The sequence below is a fragment of the Podarcis cretensis genome (genome assembly GCF_951804945.1).
Source record: "Podarcis cretensis genome assembly, chromosome: 2".
NCBI classification, from domain to species: domain Eukaryota; kingdom Metazoa; phylum Chordata; class Lepidosauria; order Squamata; family Lacertidae; genus Podarcis; species Podarcis cretensis.
Window position 1 is genome coordinate 54,914,045 of NC_137171.1, and position 16,287 is coordinate 54,930,331.

Consider the following 16,287-nt stretch of genomic DNA (forward strand, 5'->3'; position numbering starts at 1 on the left):
GGAAAGGGGTGGCAGGGCAAAACTTTATTCATCCTTACTTTGTCTGTTGAACTGCATCATGACCTTCTTTAAGTGGTCAACTGTTAGAAACCAGACAATCTGTATTCAGAAATAAAACAACATCAAAAAAATCTTGCTCGGTAGGTAAGCTTGCAATTTCTAAACATTAAGGATCTGTACAACGATTAATTCAAGAACTGCATTGTGAAGATGCCAAACAAAATGAAAGGGGTACTTAATATTGATCAGACGGTGCTTTGAGTATTCACCAAGAAAAAGTAGCAGTTTTATTGCTATACAACCACAGGTGACAGGTCTCAACAATTTCCTGAATCCATAACAATTTCTTTAAATCCATAACAATTTTCCTAAATCTATATGCTTTTATGAACATATTTCAACCCAAAAATCAATAGAAACATATCCACAGATAAGGAAAGACAATTAGATATCTCCATAATGGACTGTCATTACTACCAATTTCTATCCAGCTGCTATTGCAAATACAGAAGCTTTTTTGAGATGTCTTTGTCACGATTTGATAGCAATTTATTGTGTGTGATTGGTCAGTAACGAAACCTGGGAAATAAGATTATCAGTGCAATAAAAGTTTTCCTTCTATCATCAGAAAACTGGCAAAATGAAAATGGAGCAAATGTTCAACTGCTTCACTTCTTTTCTCCTCTACTCTCTCTGAAAGTTCCAGTTACAGATAGGTAGCCGTGTTGGTCTGCCATAGTCAAAACAAAAAAAATTCCTTCCAGTAGCACCTTAAAGACCAACTAAGTTAGTTCTTGGTATGAGCTTTCGTGTGCATGCACACTTCTTCAGATTCTTCTGTGTATCTGAAGAAGTGTGCATGCACACGAAAGCTCATACCAAGAACTAACTTAGTTGGTCTTTAAGGTGCTACTGGAAGGAATTTTTTTTGTTCTCTCTGAAAGATTAGCCATCTCTTTGGAGGAAAGCTTATTATTTGCAGGGCTTATGCAGAGGTCACCAAAATGGTGTCTGTGGGCACAATGGCAGCCTTGTGGTCTCCCATGGCAAAGCTTCTGAGTTCCCCATCTCACTTCCATCTTGGTCATGATCAGGGTTTTTTTTCCCAGCTGGAACTCACTGGAACTGAGTTCTTCCACCTCTTTGGCACCTCATTGTAGCATACCAGCAGCTGTATAGTGGCCCTGAGCCCTGAGCTGTGTGTCAGAGGCAGTGGCAGAGCAAGCCGATTGGGCACCTGGGGCAGCGTGCATGCCCTGCGTCCAGGGATGGGGCCAGCGACCCGCAAGTATGGGGCCAGCTGCCCACGGGGCAGGGTGAGCTGGGGCAGGACACCTTGTGGGGTCTCCAAGGAGTCCACCTGCCTCCTCCCTACAGCTGAGGGGGAGGCGGCGGGTGGGCAGACCGTTTGGGGCAGTGTGGAGCCTGTGGGTGCCCAAGCCACGACCCCATTTCCAGGAGAGACGTGTGGCTCATGCGCACTGCAGGCCCTGTGGTGAGTGCCGCCCGGCATTTTGTCACCCCCTCAGTGGTGACACCCGGGGCGGTCCGCCCCCACTGCACCCTCTTCCTCCGTCCCTGGTTGGAGGCTTCGGGCTGCATGCTGCTCGTGGCTTTGTGTCAGAGGTTTTGGGGCAGCATGTCTTAAACGACGTTTTAATGCAGCCACAGTGATGCCGGATTGTCTGTCAAAAAATGAGGGAGTTCCTACACCTCTTTTTCTAGAAAAAAAAGCACTGGTCAACCTTTTAGTCCCTTGCAAAGTACAAAGAGCTGAACAAGGAAGTTGGAATGATGCTCTGTCACACTTTTTCTTTCAGCTCTATGTGCTTTTCAAGGCTCAGATTATTTCTGCTGGAATCCATTTTTACCCAGATCACTCAGGAAAGCAAGGTCTCTCTCTGTGTGTACTTTCTCTCTTTTTGTGTATGGCTTATTTAGTAGAGCAGGGGAGAGAAGTGGCCAGAAGGCGGGGGGCACACACTCAAAAATCTAAGTGTGACCACAGGCCAGAAAAGGCTGGTGCCTCCTGCTTTAATGTTTTCATCAAGTATATGACCTATACTTTCAGAAATGAATGGGAACTTTAGATGCATCAATTTTCAGTGCTTGCTCTGCTTGTGTCTGCTAAAGAGTAGCAGGTACTTCTCTAAGAACCCATCCTCACTGCACAAGTGCGTCTTTGAAACAGTCTGCATCAACTTTCAGCTGTGAATTCTAAATGACGGGGTCATTGTATAAAAGCCACAACTGAACAACACAGGGATGCTCTTTCTGCAGATTGCTTGCAAGACTAGCCTGCAGTGGCATGCAGAACATCAGATACATCTTATTGTGGCACTGGCAGTCTTCACACAACCACTGCAGTGTGGGGCACCCATGGCTGAAATATAGTAAGATATGTAACAGCTGATTGCTTTCAAGACAAAGGAATAAATGCCACTGCTTTTATTGTTGTGCTTTCTTTGACTCCAGATCCCTTTTTCTAGGATTTTTGATTCATCATCATATGCTTTATCTAAACTGTTAACTCAATATGAGATAAAGGAAAACACAGCTTTACTAGTTCTTCTTTTGGGGGCAGCCACTGCCAAAATTGGTAGAATCAAAGGGGGCTTATTTTGTCTTGAGTTTTTAAATTTTGCAATTGGTGTCTTTGTCTTGATACCGGTTGTTGACCATAAGAAAACAACTTGACAGAGGGGGCTGAAAAAAATGGTTCAGGGGAGAATCTGACTCTTGAACTGAGGGCTAGACACAGTGCTGTAAAACATAATACAATGGCGATGATGCAGGGTAAAAATACAGTGATGGCGAGTACAAGAATTACTTTATACTCCATTGGCATTAGCAGACAGCATGGTGGCATCGTTTACATGCCCAGATACTGTGGTGCCACTGCTCCACAGGGTAAAGGTAAAGGGACCCCTGACCATTAGGTCCAGTCGTGGCAAACTCTGGGGGTGCGGCGCTCATCTCACTTTATTGGCCGAGGGAGCCGGCATACAGCTTCCGGGTCATGTGGCCAGCATGACTAAGTCGCTTCTGGTGAACCAGAGCAGCGCACGGAAACGCCGTTTACCTTCCCACCGGAGCGGTACCTATTTATCTGCTTGCACTTTGACGGGCTTTCGAACTGCTAGGTTGGCAGGAGCTGGGACCGAGCAACAGGAGCTCACCCCACCACGGGGATTCAAACAGCCGACCTTCTGATTAGCAAGTCCTAGGCTCTGGTGTTTAACCCACAGCGCCACCCACACTGTCCAAAAGGCCACTCATGACAAAATTATATGGTTTGAATGAGGCCACGACATTATTGATTACAGATGTAAGGGGTTTGGCATAGACACGGGGTCGAAACAAATATCAACCAACCCATCTGCTGGATGATAAACCAACGAGTCCAACCAGTGCTGAGGAGGCCCTATGGCCATACATCAAATAGGAGCCACCTCTCCAGGGTCACCAACTCGAGGAATGCTGTGGCCCTACCCCTGCCTGGGCATCCAGACAGAAGCACCTCCTCCTGGATCCTTTTCACGGGATTCCCTTGGAGGAGCAGGCAGAGGCTTACAACCTCCCCTCTGGCCATGACTAGGTTTTACCCAATGCCTTCTTTGCCACTCAAGCCAGACCAAATTCTGCTGCAAACAATCCCTCAAACTGACCAAGATATTTGTAAGTCACACATCATTCCCAGGTCTGCCCCCAGAGTAAGTCTGCCCACCAGCCCACCTGCCATCATTCAGTCTGGAAGGCAGGCTCATCCTCAGTCTTTCCACCTGGAGGGAGAGATGTGTTATGTCTTTGTCGGGCAGGAAGACCAAGCACAGGGACTGCTTTGGGGGCGAGCCTGCACTGTTCTGCAACACTGTGTTACTGTGGAGTTGGGGGGGAGGGGAAGGCCTCCAATTTGTTTTCAGACTTCTTAAACAAACGAAAAAGGTTCTCATGTGGAAAGGTGCTCCTTCTCCATCTCTGCAGAGAGAGAAGGAGGCAGTGTGTAACCCACTGAAGTCAACAGTGAAACTCACATTGATCTTAATGGATAGAGACTGTCATCAGTTACTGAGCCCTCATTATTTTTGAAAAACATACTGCAGCATTATTTGCTAATATATTAGGAAATGATCATAAATAATTAAATCAAACTGCAGCCGTGAAAGTGAACGAGTATGCAGTAATGTATTTCATTTGCTTTTAAAAAAGCACTCTCTTGCTTGCAATACTTACTAATTCACCATGGATCTATGAGTTGTTAGTGCAATTCAGAGAGATCCAAATCGACTATTTGTCTGGGCTCTGTTTAGTTTTGGAAAGGACAATTTTAATGGAATGTAAAATGTACGGAACGGTAGTCCGCTGAGATAAAGGCCAGAGTATTGGATTGCCAGGCCTGATTGTGTACTTGCTCAACTGATCATTTACAACAGTGGCTTGCACTCTGTGCATACCTCTTGAAAATGAATGAGCACATTCTGATCTACTGCTCTAGTTATTTTCTAGCTTGTAATCATCTATCACAAACCCACATAAAAATGAAATTCAATTAATCAACCCATACAATGAGCCTGTCTCTTGCTATTTTTCTTTAATATGTTTTCCCACCGTTGAATAAAATTGTAATTGTCATTGCAAAATATCAAATTGGAGCCACATAACAAATAGCTATGGATTTGTAATTAAACCTAATAAAGCCCATGCTGAAGTCTTTTTTTTAAGCAGGGAGCTAAAATCCAATTAAAACTTATTATGGGAAACACAATACCTGGGTTTCAAGACCAACCTATCCTTGGTTTGTAACAAAAAGCAGTCTTAATGCTCTGCTACTCCAAGGTGTGACTCAACAAGCCAGGGTAAATAGCTTGTGGCAAAGAGGACAATACAAAGTGATGAATAGTCAGGAACAGAACACTTATCTCCTATTATCACCATAGCCAGGTTATAATTATGTCCCAGTGTGCACGTGATGCTGCTTTCTTGTAAGTCGATATTAATTTTTACCAGCTGGTGTCTGTGTGTGTGTTGTATTACACTAGTTCATCTTAGCAATATGAAGGTTGTTCATTAGAAAACAGCTTGACCGGTTAGTAGAGCAGGTACTGCTACTGCCTTACAAAGATGATGCTAAACATAGCCTAGATTATGGGCGGCTGCTAAGCTTGGAACTGGAGCTTCAAGAGACATAAAGTTTCACATCAAAAGCGGACCATCGAGACAAGGTGGTATGTAAAGAGAAGGCAAGGTTGTACACATGATGGGCACCGTGTAGGAACAGATGACAGTGCTCAGACTGTCATGTTATGTCATTATATCATTTATTATTATTTATTGCACCTATATCCTGCTCGTTCTCTCAAAGCAACTCAGGGCGACAAACACATCTACATAAAAAAAAAAGTCAAAAAAGCATTTTCAAAGTGGTACAGTTCAAAACATTACTCAGCGTTGCCAGGAACAGTACTCTTCAGCCACCCAACACCTAGGTGAACAGGAATGTTTTCAAATTCCTCCTGAAAGTCAAGGATGGCTGTGCAATATAAAACCCATGACCTCAATGGAAAAAGAAAAGCTACTTGGAAGACAGGGAAGGAAACTGTGAAAGGAACTCTAGAATATACCCTATTTTTTAAAAATTGCCTGTTTCGTTTTTGTTTTTTTTATTTCATAAAAATTTTAAATCACTTGATGGTAGGGTAGGGTGGGGCCCTCAAAGCGGTTTACAGTGGCTATGTTGTAGCTAGATGTGTGAAACTATCCTGAGAAGTTTTGGTAGCCTAATCAAAACTCTTTCAAATTCCCTTGACAATCCACAGATCTTTTTACCCAAGCGGGAACTTCTACATTCACCTCAATGTGTATTTTGACAAGTTCATTTTTCCCCCTCAACAAACAACATTCTAAGACCTTTCGCCCCCTTATCGAGTGGGTGGCTTTGCGGACAGGCCCAGGGCCTCCCTGGTAAACCAGCCTATCGCAGGCGGGATCATCTTCCTTCTGCCAAATGGGCCAATGGCGACAGGGATTAATGGGCATCCCCCTAAGCGTGGGACCAACCGGCCAATGGCAGCCCTTGGCACCGCACCCAGGGCAAGTTTAAATGCGGGGCTTTCTGGCCTCTCTCTAAGTGAGCATCACTTGCCACAAGAGTAAAAGGAGGAACATCTGTCTTGCATGTAACCGCAGAAGGCGGTTTTCTGTTCCCAAAGGGGGTCCTAATCTCCATGGCCCTGCTGCATTCATGTATGGTTGCCTCTCCAAGTATGCTGAGGCCATCGGCTATGAATTTAGCTTGAGAAAAAGGTCTCCATTTGGTACCTGAACAACATTCCTGCGCCAATAGTGTAATTCCTTGGCTTCTAATGTGCTGGCATCCTTTGCATTTACAGGCTGCTGCACTAAGCCTTAGGATAAAGGCTTCAAGTCAGAGATACTTTTTGCATGTTTTTGTTTTAATTAGGAATAAAGTCGGAAATGCATGTGATTGTTCAAAATAACCATGCAAAGGTTGTGTAGAGTAACAAAAGAATTTGGGGAGATGGTGTATAAAGAACTTAAGAAAGTGTTCCAAAGAATGTTTCCCAAGAATCCAGAAGCTTTTCTTCTGGGAGTAAAAGGTAAAGGTAAAGGGAACCCTGACCATTAGGTCCAGTCGTGACCAACTCTGGGGTTGCGGCGCTCATCTCGCTTTATTGGCCGAGGGAGCCGGCGTACAGCTTCCAGGTCATGTGGCCAGCATGACTAAGCTGCTTCTGGCGAACCAGAGCAGCGCACGGAAACACCGTTTACCTTCCCGCTGGAGCAGTACCTATTTATCTACTTGCACTTTGATGAGCTTTCGAACTGATAGATTGGCAGGAGCTGGGACCAAGCAACGGGAGCTCACCCCATCACGGGGATTCGAACCGCCAACCTTCCGATCGGCAAGTCCTAGGCTCTGTGGTTTAACCCACAGCGCCACCCGCGTCCCTCTGGGAGTAAGGTAAAGGTAAAGGTAAAGGTACCCCTGCCCGTACGGGCCAGTCTTGACAGACTCTGGGGTTGTGCGCCCATCTCACTTAAGAGGCCAGGGGCCAGCGCTGTCCGGAGACACTTCCGGGTCACATGGCCAGCGTGACATCGCTGCTCTGGCGAGCCAGAGCCGCACACGGAAACGCCGTTTACCTTCCCGCTGGTAAGCGGTCCCTATTTATCTGCTTGCACCCGGAGGTGCTTTCGAACTGCTAGGTTGGCAGGCGCTGGGACCGAGCAGCGGGAGCGCACCCCGCCGCAGGGATTCGAACCGCCGACCTTTCGATCGGCAAGCCCTAGGCGCTGAGGCTTTAACCCACAGCGCCACCTGCGTCAAAACAAATTAACGTATGGATATATGTGACAACAGTCGCTCAAATTTTAATTGCACAAAAATGTAAAATGGATGCAGTCCCGTGAAGAGAAGAATGACATCTCAAAATATTAGAATATATAGAACTAGTTTGACAAACATAAAAGTTTGAAAGGTGACGGCATACTATATAGAGATTATATGGAAAAATTTTATAACAAGAAAATAATCTTAACAGGTTAAAAAACACACACTCAGCAGTGTATGTTACAACATGAGATTATGTAAGGTAATGGGAATACTGTAGAAAAGTAAAGAAACAGGGCAAAAGATAGGAAACCAGGGAAAGAGTGGAAGGGAAGTAAAAGTGAAGATATAGAGGATTAAAATAATTTGGTGAAATAAAGACATATTATTATTACTTGTTTATGCTTTATTATCATTTTTCTTATCATTTCCTGCATGACTAATATGTTTTGTTGGCGAGATATAATGAAAAAGCAACACACACACACACACACACACACTGTACACACACACTGTATATACCGTATATAAATAACACCAAAAACAAAATAGCCATACAGAGGTTGAGAAACATGAAGCTTCTGAGCATTTAACGAAATTTTAAAGTAACAATTGGGGCATCATATTATGCAGCATATTTTATTACCCTTGGGAAGAGGGGTGGGTTGAAAACTTTATGAGCCCCCTCTTAGCTATTGGCCTGGCATGACTCATCAGCTTATACATTAAAGTGCTTTAGCTTAGAATGCCTTAGGAGGTGGCGAAGAGTAAAGTAATTTAAATGGCTTTAAAATGTTTTTTTTGTGTGTTTTTTTAAAGAGTAACTGAATATTTGGTGGTGCTAAATCACTTTCAGTCTTTTAAAGCTCTTTAATTGCCCTAATGTGAATGGAAGGTTCTAATCTTAGTTTTGCTTTTGCTACTCACACCATTATTTTCCTACAGTTATTATTGAAAAGCTTTGTGACACCTACTTCTTACCAGCAAATAGGAAGACACCCTGGAACGTTGGCCCTTTTGCATTAAAAAACCCAACAGAGGATGTCCCTCTAATGATAAGACTTCAGTGTGGCTTCCATTTTATTTTCTGCAGCACTAATGCACATTTGAATAAAATCCACCCATTTATTTTATTTGCACCTACCAGTATGCTCTCTGATCATTCCTGTTCAGTTGAATCTTTACTTGTTCCTCAGTTCTGGCAGTTTTTGCTGCCACTGGAAAATCCACTATAAAGTTTTTTCCTCTGGAAGGAAAGATGGTGGAAGTTGGTGCAACTACTTCCATGCCACAGTCAAAGCCAGGTGACTTTTTACCAGGTCTGGTGACACTAGAGGTAGGTTTCTGCAGGCTTCCCTACCTGCCTCCCATCTTCTGCCACACCCACTGCCTCTGCTGCTACCCCCAATGACTCCTCCCCTACTCTATTGCCTTGTCCACTTGAACAGTATTTGCTGCTGCCTTGGGAGTGGCAACACAAACACAAACTGTCCCCTTTGATGTTGCCACAGAGGACTCAGCAAATAAAATGTTTTAAATGTGTTGCAAAGTGCAATATACAAATGTGACACTAGATGGCGAGAGTGAGCTATGCTAAATCCAATGTATTTTTCAAAACATTTTTTATAAAGCATTTTCACAGCATTTTTTATATGTTTGTAGATTCCACCAGAGAGTGCCAGCTGCACCACTGTCCCTTTCCTGCAACAGTGGCAAATACTGTTCAAAGTTTAACTATGTTAAACTGAGAATGTTGTACAATCAACAGTGTTAGAGCAATACCATAGCAATGCAGGCATTCTCTGGTGTCCCTTCTTCAGAGTGAGGTATAAACCCACATTTTGGAGAGCTGTGTAGGAGCACCACTGCTGCTGCTTCAGGCTGTGTTTCTGCAGCAACAAACGCTGTTTAAAGTTAAACAGAATTCTCTGCAGTACCAAAAGCAGCAGCAACACTACAAGCTGGCTGGCTGGAGGGCAGACATTGGCAGAATTTGCCAGACCTCTCCCCACATAAAACCCCATAGGCAATTCCTAAATCAGGCGTGTGTGTGTGTATGTACACACACACACACACACATATTTGTAGTATGTGGCACTGCAAAGTAGCTAAGCATAGCCTTAGAGGATTTAAATAAGGCTTAGAGGATTAGTTAGCAAATCCAGTGGTGCAGTAAAATAGAAGAAAAAGGTTTGTGGATAGGTTATCAAAATCATAGGGCATTCACATATATAGACAAGCAAACAGTTTTGAATGTGGCTCAGAAACCAGCTTTCTTTGTCTCAACATGGTAAAAAAAAGGGACAAGGTTTATTCTTGCACAATTGCAAGGTTTTCCAGCCATATATTCCATGCTTTAAAAAGAGGACAACCCCCCAGTCTCCATCATGTCTTGGGGACCTGTTGTTAGAGAAAATAAAAGAAGCCTGAGCAAGAAAACTTGTTCTTATAAAGCAATTCCCAAGGCAACCTGCAAACCTAGCTATCCCAGAAACTAGATCCCATTCTTTAACAGTGAAAGCCTTATCTGTAGTCTAATAGATTATGATTATTTATTAAATTTATACACTGCACTTCATCTGAAGCTCAGGCAGTATGCAACATAAACACAACCTAAAAACACAAAATACATAACATAACACAAAAGATGGAGCTCTTCTTCTTCTTTGGTGATCACTCATAGTCAAGTCAGATTGTCTTCCATGAACACAGTTGTAAAAGTGAGTCCGTAAGTGACTGTGGAGGCCAATTCTGGATCCACATATTCTTCCACAGTGGGGACATAGGTTTCTGGGTGGGAGTTGATCACGGTGAGGGTTTGCCAAACGTGTCTTCCTCTTAGCACGTTTCTTCCTATTGTCCTGAGTTCGAGCGTCTTCAAAGTCCATGACACCTTCGGTAAAGGCTGTTCTCCAATTGGATCGCTCAGAGGCCAGTGTTTCCCAGTTGTCAGTGTTTATACTACATTTTTTTAGATTTACCTTGAGAGAGATTTTAAACCTCTTTTCTTGACCTCCAGCATTACACTTTCCATTTTTAAGTTCAGAATAGGGTACTTGCTTTCGAAGACGATAATCAGGCATCCGCACAACATGTCCAGTCCAACAAAGTTGATATTGAAGCATCATTGTTTCAACACTGCTGATCTTTGCTTCTTCCAGTACACTGGCATTAGTTTGCCTGTCTTCCCAAGTGATGTGTAAAAATTTTCAGAGACACCGTTGATGGAATCTTTCAAAGACTTGGAGATGGCGTTTATAAGTTGTCCATGTTTCACAAGCATACAATACAGTTGGTAGTACAATAGTTTTGTAAACAAGCATTTTGGTTTTCCTGTGAATGTCCTGGTCCTCAAACACTCTGCACTTCGATTGGGAGAAAGCCACACTCACAGAGCTCAAGCGATGCTGGATTTCGGCATCAATGTTGGCCCTTGTGGTAGGAGAAGTGATCAATATTTTCCAACGTTGCACTATTGAGTTGAATTTGTGGTGCTGCAGAGGGGTTAATTTGTACTTGTTGGATGTTGAGCAATAGGCCAAGATTTTCGTAAGCTTCTGTGAAGACATTTAGGATGGTTTGGAGCTCATCCTCTGAGTGTGCACACATGTTGTCATCAGCATACTGAAGCATTATGGCGGAAGATACAGTAACCTTACCCTTTGCTTTCAGCCTGCTCAGATTGAAGAGCTTTCCATCTGTTCGATATATGATTTCCACTCTGGAGGGGAGTTTCCCTTCGACAAAGTGATCATGGCAGTGAAAATAATGAATAGAGTTGAGGCAATAACACAACCCTGTTTAACACCTGACTCCACCGTGAATGGTTCACTTTGAGAGCCACTGTTACCTGTGATTGTTACTGTCATATTATCATGGAAGAGCCAAAGGATGTTCACAAATTTATCTGGGCAGCCAATTTTCAGAAGGACAGTCCACAGGGCATTAGAATTTACAGTGTTGAAGGCCTTAGGTCAACAAACGCCATAAACAGGGGTTGGTTTTGCTCTATGCATTTTTCTTGAAGCTGTCGAGTAGTGAAAATCATGTCCACTGTCCCCCTGGAAGGTTGAAAACCATTTTGGGATTCAGGAAGGGTAGCCTCAGATATTGTTAGGAGATGGTTTGCTAACATCCTTGCAACAATTTTGCCGGCCACAACTAATGAGGAGATGCCTCGATAGTTTCCGCTATATGTTCTATCACCATTTTCCAAAAGAGATTGATAATTTTGGCATCCCTAAAGTCTGCTGGGATCTCCTCTCTCTCCCATATTTTTCTGATGAGCTTGTGAAGTTGTTGTGTAAATTCAATTCTGCCCACTTTGAAGACTTCAGCAGGTATCCCATCAGGTCCACTGGCTTTGTTGTTCTTCATTTGGTTAATAGCTGTACACAACTCTCCTAGATTTGGAGACAGAAGATGGTGCACCACCACCTGATTATACAGACCTATATCTGCGGAGAAGCTGTGCTAGGGAGAGTTTGTGAACAGCCAGTCTGGACTAGAGAAGTGATGAATGATGTCATTCACCTGTGACTGGGAAATCTTTGGCTTAGTAAAAGGATTGACATTTCAAGCGGGGTTATTCAGGAAATGAAGAAGACGAACAGCTTAAAACATTCCCTGAAAAAAACAGATCAGAGAAAAAAAGACAGACGTGCTTCTACCATTTGAAGCAGTCAGGAGCGCACCAAAATGATCTGCTTTGCTAGCTTTTGCTGGCTCCATCAACAGAATTTGGGTCTTAGGGAAACGGAAGCTAGCAATGATATTGGCCAAACTGCAGCAATCAGGCTGGCTAAATTCCTTGTTCATGATGCATCAAATCTATGATTTAAGGTGAGGACTAGCTGCATGTAAAACAAACAAACAAACAAACAAACAAACAAACAAACATGATATATTAGCTGGCCTTGAGAGGTATAGCTTTATTATTATGTTGGCTTTGCTCTTACTTTTTTTAAAAAAGCAAGCAACTATCTGTTAAAATTGACAGCATGTCCGCACCACAAAAGCACAGCACCCAGAAATGCATAGTAATCAAATAGTGGTGTATGTATGTTTCAGCTATAGGCTTTCCAGCTGTCTTGAAGGCTCTCTTCTTAATAAACAGTGATTTTGCAAATTAAACTAGTGCCAGACATCCAATTAAACCCCAGTGACTGACATTTTTCAAAAATAGGCCAACCCTCTGGTGTAATAAAAACATAATGGCAAACTCTTGCTGCACAGTTAAATGGCAGTCCTTGCTAATAAACGAACTTGGTATGACCCTATTGAATTCCCAATACAATACTACAGGCTTACCTAAAAGTAAGTGGGTGGGATTTAAGGATTTAAGGGCTTGCTTTTCAGACCTCAACATTTTAAATTGCGAACAGTGGGACAAAGGGGTTATTTTTTACTTCTCTCAGTTCTGCAGTAATAATAATAGCCGTGCTTACTTTCTCCCACCATGGCTATTGCTGTCTGTAAAATGCTGAAGAAGTCAAAAAACCTCAAATGTTCTACAGAGGGCGATTTCCAGGTTTGTATTAAGAAATTATAAATTCTCGTGTGCAGTTAGTGATTCTGGGTTGGCACCCACCCACTTCCTACATAAATTTGCCACAAATTATCTACTTCTGACAGCACAATGGTAGTTCATTTCAGTGTTTCCCTTAGCCTACTTGGAGGAAGATACTGAAGTTTTTATAGTTTTATCTATGCTCCATGGATGCCCAAATTAATATGTGCCAAAGCGGTTTATATTAAGGTAATCACTCATTATAGGTTTAATCATTTCACATTATTGGAGGCTAAGGACTCCACGACTGCCTGCCTGAGAAAGCTATGAATATAGCTCAAAAAATCTTTAGAGATTAATATGGAGCTAAAACAAGTTATTAAACCCTAGCACAACAAAATAAACTTGCAGATCACAAGCCTTCAAAATAAATACTGTGGCAAATTTTGGGAGGGCATTTTCACCCAACCCTAGTATGTTTCTGTATGTGCTGGAAGCCTCCCAGAGTGGCTGGGGAAACCCAGTTGGGTGGAGTATAAATAATAAAATTATTATTAATAATAATAATAGTATTCACAGCTGCCATGGAGAGGGAGACTGCATTTGATAATCAAAATGGATCAATCAAAATGACATATATATACCCCCCAGGAAGGAATTTCCAAATGCATCTCTGGCTAATGTCATGTACACAAATAAAGAGGTGAGATGTGGAGTATAAGCATTTAAATGAATAAGCAAAATGGGTTCTGCACACAGGATTTGTAGAGAGATACGGTAGGTCTGCTTGCACATAGCCACAGTTAGATTACCAGCAAAAATGCTGGTCAACTCAGGTAAGAGCCTTCTTGGTGGCTGCTCACAGGCTCTGAATATCCCTGCCAAGGGAGGCCCAGCTAGCTCCATTTTGAACTCTTTTTCAGAAGGAAAAGAAATTTTCACTTAGAAAGGCTGTTGGCCTATCGGCTGATTTCAATAAATTGTATTATTGGCTTTTACCTGTTGCTTTATTGCTTTATTGATGTTTAAGTGCCTTGTTCTAATGTTTTTATGTAATATTTTAGTGCAATTTGACTGCCTTTTGTTATTCTGTGCTGTGTTTGCACCAGAGGCACGGACTTGGGCTCCAGGTTATGAGTGCCCAATGGTGCCTGTGATGTAACATGATGTCATGACATCACAGTGTATCGGCAGGGTGGTGGCTCTTCCAAGGCCTCATGGGGTCTCAGAGATTACATCCAAGACCTCTAACGTGACTTTCTACTAGAAGTTGTGCTCGGAGCCCTGGCAGGGCCTTTGACGTCATCTGGGAGGCCGTGTCAGGGCTCTGACATGACTTTGGTAATCAGAAGTCATGCTGGAGCTCAGCGTTGTTTGTATGGGTGCTTAGCACCCAGAGCCCCCTAGGCCTGGCATTTATGGTTTGCACTGCTGTTAGCTTCTTTCACCAGTTGGGGGAAAGGCAGAAATGACAATTGAGGAATGGCTGGGTTGGTGATGTTAGTGAAACCATCTGATGATGAGGTTCACAGAATCATCAATTTAGGAAGTATAAACTACTGCTGTATTGGATTTTAAGCATTTTGAGCACTTCCAGATGACCTGTTTATTGAGCATTCCTTCTGATTTGTTGGTGGGGAGGTTAGATGATGTTGCATCAAAGCCAGTGTCTTTTCTCATTGCTTTTCCTTACCACAAAAAAATCTGATGCTTTAGGAAAGTGTGTTTGTTGCACAAGATCTCCCAAATCAACTAGAATTGCACAACCTGCATTTGCTGGTATGTGAACTTCAAACAGTGACAGTCTGGAAGCACCCTTCATATCTGGATTGGATTGGATATTTGGATTGATTTGAGGAGTAGAGGGCATGTTCTAAGAACATACATTATTACAAACTGCACTTTCAAGACCGAAAGGGCTGTGACTATAAATCATCTCCATTAGTAAATGCAGTGTCAGGTTCTCATGAATTCTGAACTATTCTAAACTCCTGGCCTATTATACATTCATGTGCCTGGGAATAGTTGGGTAATTTTTATCAGGCAGATGAAGCTAGTCTCTCCTTTTGCCTGCAAGTCTCAAGAGGTGGTCTGGAAGTTAATCTACCATATCAACAGCCTCCTTTCCCTACACGGTTAGTTTACTAAGCAGCTTCACTGAGATGCCTAGGCCCCAAGAGTTTCATTTGCTGCTTTCAGCCGATAGTAGGCTAAGGCCACATACACAATGTGAAACTCCACGTTGTAAGAAACCTTCAGAGATCTTCACAAGACATGATGGTTGGTGGCCAAAAGCCGAAACAAGCAAGCAAACCCAAGGTTATTATTTTTAAAGTGGTAGTCCATTGAACAAGATTTGGGGAGGGGGAGGGGGCAGATAAGGAATTAATTTGGCTGCTGGCCAGAGCTGAATAAAATCCGCTTTCTCACCTTCATGAAATTGAATGTGCTCAGACTGGGAACTAGCATGATGCTTATCAGTCTAAGGAGAATTAGAAGTGGTCTGAGAAAGTACTCATGACATTCTGGGGGGAAATAGAAAAATCAATGTACTTACTTTGTTTGAAAATGTTTCATGCTTTTTGAATATCCTTAACTATACCTATCCATTCTCTGTTATCTCTCCTGCTATATATAAATTTAAGTCGGTTTATGCTGGCACTGAGGTGAAGTGTTTGTGTGTGTGCATTTCACAAACCCTCTCAGCCAATTGGAATCTCACCCACCTACCCTGCTTTTAGTGATTTTTGTGATCCTATGTCAAAGGGTGCACAGATACTCACAAAGGGGCTGTTGTGGGGTAGGGAGGGCAGAGAGAACACATCTTTGTTGCCAAGGCAATGACAGTCTTCCTTGTTCAAATCATGGCATTGATAATGTAGACATAGACCATCAACAGTGTGTTACTTTCAGAGCGAGAGCAACATGAGTGTCTGATTTGCCTTCAGCAATGTCATCACATTGATTGTCAGTGTGGAGTCATGATGTCACCATTTCCACTATGAGGAGAAAAGGACAGAAACACTGTTGGTAGCCCACACACAGGAGGTTGCTGCTTCCACCATGCCTGTTGCAGCAAGGTAGCAACAAAAATAATCAGGACCAATCAGGGGTGGTGCAGGAGAGTCATTTGCTCACACATAAACCAATGAGACTAGCTGCACTGGGCTGCTGGCATGTCACTGTGTCTGCAATGCCTGATATTACAGTTATCACTCAGTGAGGGAGAAATCAGAGAAAACATGGAAATACAGTTGTACCTTCGTTCTCGAACGGAATCCGTTCAACTTCCAAAAATGTTTGAAAACCAAGCTTTCTGCACTGAATCGGAAGCTATGGAAGCAGTGTCGGACAATCGGATTCCAAAGAACATTTGCAAACTGGAACACTCACTTCCAGGTTTGTGGCATTTGGGAGCTAAAACGTA

At 42.9% G+C, this 16,287-nt stretch overlaps 1 long non-coding RNA gene across 1 annotated transcript; it reads right to left on the reverse strand.

The window, feature by feature from the left end:
• Positions 1-9,662: 9,662 nt before the first annotated feature.
• On the reverse strand, positions 9,663-15,778 carry LOC307209787. The gene is made up of 4 exons (XR_013835774.1): positions 15,644-15,778; positions 13,673-13,774; positions 12,022-12,204; positions 9,663-9,751 (listed from the first exon to the last, which is right to left on the reverse strand). It is a non-coding gene; the product is annotated as an uncharacterized lncRNA (long non-coding RNA).
• Positions 15,779-16,287: the final 509 nt, after the last annotated feature.